The sequence below is a fragment of the Crocuta crocuta genome, unplaced genomic scaffold, assembly GCF_008692635.1.
Source record: "Crocuta crocuta isolate KB4526 unplaced genomic scaffold, BGI_CrCroc_1.0 scaffold168, whole genome shotgun sequence".
NCBI lineage: Eukaryota > Metazoa > Chordata > Mammalia > Carnivora > Hyaenidae > Crocuta > Crocuta crocuta.
Window position 1 is genome coordinate 2,861,519 of NW_027532591.1, and position 3,884 is coordinate 2,865,402.

Below are 3,884 nucleotides of genomic sequence, written 5' to 3' on the forward strand. Positions count from 1 at the left end.
TCTGAAGTGGGCGCTGTGGAAGGGCTTATCCACCCGCTCACTCACTGAGGAGGCCTTGCCTGTTCCATCTAATTAACAATAAACCAGACACCCCGACACAATCCACTTCTACATCTGTAACACGCTGACAATCTAAAAATGCCAGCCTCCTCCTTGTGTGTCAGCGAAATGTCACTGGCGACATTTGATGCAATTCAGAGATGAAAGTAAATCCAATATTATCGCTGACTAAATAACCACAGGCCCAATCAGGGGCCCTCAGGCCCCAGAGCAGGATAGGGTGAGGAGGCAGTGCAGCATGAAGACGGGAAACAGCTCCTTCCGAAATGAACCACCCCCCAGCTGCCCATGGATTGGAAACTCCAACTTGCTGGCCCATTCTGCTGGGGAAAAGCAACATTTACAACCTCCAAAAGTCACCTGGGTGGGCCACAGGGGGCTGTCTTCCCTCTCAGAGCCGCAGTTTCTTCACCTGTGAACAGCTCCGTGTGACAGGCAAGGGTCCAGATGCTGGGGATGCAGCAATCTTTTATTTTTTATTTGTTCATTTGGTTATGTTTGCAGCATCCATCCTTTCCACTGGACTGTGAGCCACATGAAGGTAAACACCAGCTCTCTCTTGCTCACCCTTGTATCCAGCCCTGCCCACATAGGTGCTCAATCAATACTTGTGAAATGTACGTGGGCATGACTGAGCCTTCTTGTTTGGCTTCCCACCAGCCTGTGAGCTTCCTGGGGGCTGTGTAGGCTGCATACATGTATGAGGTATCACTTATCCCCTGGTGCCCAGTTCCCAACAGAGCAGTGACAACCTTGATGCAAACTGTACCAGTTCTCACCACACGGAACCCTTCTTAGTGGCACCCAGTATCAAAAACACCTGGACCAGGGGATCAAAACGAACATCACCAGTGACAGGTAGACAGACATCGAGTGCTTCCTGATGTGTCCCTGGGAAGGACACAACACCACTTATGCAATGTTACAGCCACTGGTACAGCACCTGAATCTGATTACAAAGGAACATCAGACCAACCCAAAATGAGAAACATTCTATTAAAGGAGCAGGGGGCAAGGAGCAGGGGCAGACTCTGTCTTCAAAGTGCCATTTTCATAAAAGTCAAAGAAACACTGAGGAGCCATTCCAAGTTATAGAAGACCAAAGAGATGGAGGTTTGGGTGGCTCGGTAGGTTGAGGGCTCAACTCTTGATTTCGGCTCAGGTCATGATCTCAAAGTTCGTGGGATCAAGCCCTACATCGGGCTCTGTGCTGACAGTGCAGAGCCTGCTTAGGATTCTTGGTCTCATCTCTCTCTACCCCTTCCCTACCCCTCTCTATCTCAAAATATATAAATGAACATTTAAAAAAAGAAGACTAAAGATATATGACAGTTAAATATTTGGTCCGGTGACCATCTACCGGAGAGACAAAATGCTAAGCAGAACATTAGTGGGTCAATTGATGAAATTAGAATACAGTCAGAATTGATAAAAATTTAGTGTTAATTTTCTATTGGTGCTGTAACAAATAATCACAAATTTATTGACTTAAAACAGCCCAAATTTATTTCGGATGTGGACATCTTTGGGGGGCCATTATTCCTGCTGACATAGTCATAATTGATACGATCATTTACCAATGAGAAAATTACTGAAGTTATTAACTGTCCTGTGCTTATGTAAGAAAATATTCTTACCCTTCAAAAGTATACACTGAAGTATTTGTTTATGAAGGACAAAGCTTTCTTCATTTATTTGACATGTGGGTGAGAAGAGAAGGACAGTGATGTCCCTGGCACATCTGCATAAAGAGTTTCAGAAGCTAGGATCCACCAGGCCCTTCCTCTGCCAGGAGGCCTCTCTGCAAGGGGCAGGCAGCTCACAGATGCCCTCTGTGCCAATCATAGAAAAGTCATGACTGTCCCTTTCTTGCCAATCTGCCAGGGCTCCAGGGGGAAAGAGCAGATAATTATCAGATCCTGGCCCAGGTCCAGCTCCTTGGTGAGAGACTTGAAGAACTGGGCACGTCCCCACACGGACTGGAGGAGATGAGCAACGGCACGCAGGGCTCAGTGGAGCTGCTCACCACCAAAGCCAGACCTGGTCACACTGCCATGCTCACGCGGTCCTTGGGTTTGCTCAGGATGGCTGCACTGGCCATTTAATTTATTAAATTTTTAATTTATTAAACTTATTAAAACTAATTTAACTGCTTCTCTAGTCCTGCGGGCACACCACTGTTGGGCAAGTTCACGTCCAGCTTGATGACTGCCATGTCTGGTGACATGGAACTGGAGTGGCCACAGCAGCAGAGAAAGAATGCACAGAGTCTACACTCAAGTATTTAGAGACAAAGGGTCACAGTGTATGCAACTTACTCTCAAATGGATCAGAAATAACAATATACAGGGGTGCCTGGGTGGCTCAGTCAGTTAAGCATCTGGCTCCGGCTCAGGTCATGATCTTGCGGTCTGTGAGTTCAAGCCCTGCATCAGGCTCTGTGCTGACAGCTCAGAGCCTGNGGAGGGAGGCAATGATAAAGCAAATGTGACAATTTACAATAGGTATTTGGATAAAAAGGAAATAGTACTCTTTCTACTATATTTGCAAATCTTCTATAAATTTGAAGTGATTTCCAAATGAAGTATGTGTGTATCCCTGTGTGTGTGTGTGTGTGTGTTCCCAATAAGTGAGACTGCCAAGGAGCTGAGACGAGGTTTGCTGTGTCTTGGTTTCAACTCACCAAATGGATTGAAGAACCCTGCAGGCACTCTCCACTGTAGACAGGAAACCCTATGTCCTCAACATGGCATTCAGGCTCTTTCATGACCTTCAGCCTCCTCTGGCAATCACATCTTCCATCTCCCATCTATTCCTTTATCCACATCTGATTACTTACCATAGCATACCACACTACCTCATAATAATTTCTTCATTTATTAAGCATCTAGTGTATACTGGGTCCACCCCCATATCATTTCATTCAATCCTCACAGAACTTCAAGTTAGATACCAGTGTTTCCTCTTACAAATGGTGATTCAAAGGCTCAGAGAGGTTAATTGACTCGCTTAAGGTCACAAACCTAGAGCTAGACTTTAAATCATGTGTAAAGCCAGGTTCTTTTCTATATACTGCTTTGCCCCACCCTCTAAGTACTGATTCAATAAACATTTCCTAAGCACTCACTCAGTGCTGGGCTCTATGCCAAGCACTGGGAGTACAAATGCAATCAATCCCACCCCAAGCTTCCACAGTGTATGATTTAGCCAGAGAGATGGGGGCAGGGCTGAGGACAGCAAGGGGTTGAGGGTCAGGGTTTCCAGAGTCTGGCTCCAAGATCCTAGAAGCTGAGCCAGGAACCTAGGTGGTGGTGCAAGTAAAGAGGGAAATCCTCTCCTCCCTCAGATAGTGGGGAGTCCTGGGTGAAGTTCTAGGAACATTTTTCTTTTTAGTCAAGTCTCTGCTGCCCTCTAGTGGGAGATGCAGAGATAACAAAAGGAGAAGTTTCACCCAGAAGGGGCTCGTGGGGGTGGGGAGCCACATTAACTCTGAGCCTCTTCTTAGCCTTAGGATCTGTGAGATGGTTCCCTGACTTGTATATGGAGAGGTCTGGGTTTGAAACTGCAATTGTGCATGGGTCAGTCTGCTTCACCAGGAGAGACACTCAACTTTCCTCAGGTCATATACTGAGCCCCAAAATTAACCTCAGATAGAGCCCCTCAAAGACTGAGCTGTGATGAAAGTCACAGACTGAGTTCTGACCTTGATTAGAGACTAAACCCACCCTAAGACTCCCACCAGACATCTGCCATTCCCCTCGCCTGCTCCCCAGTTGCTAAATACTGCCATTATTAGAAATTAAATGATATCCATTTACCATCAA

At 46.2% G+C, this 3,884-nt stretch overlaps 1 pseudogene; it reads right to left on the reverse strand.

Moving 5' to 3' along the window:
• Positions 1–1,901: 1,901 nt before the first annotated feature.
• LOC144244501 (D-dopachrome decarboxylase pseudogene) lies at positions 1,902–2,275 on the reverse strand (annotated as a pseudogene).
• Positions 2,276–3,884: the final 1,609 nt, after the last annotated feature.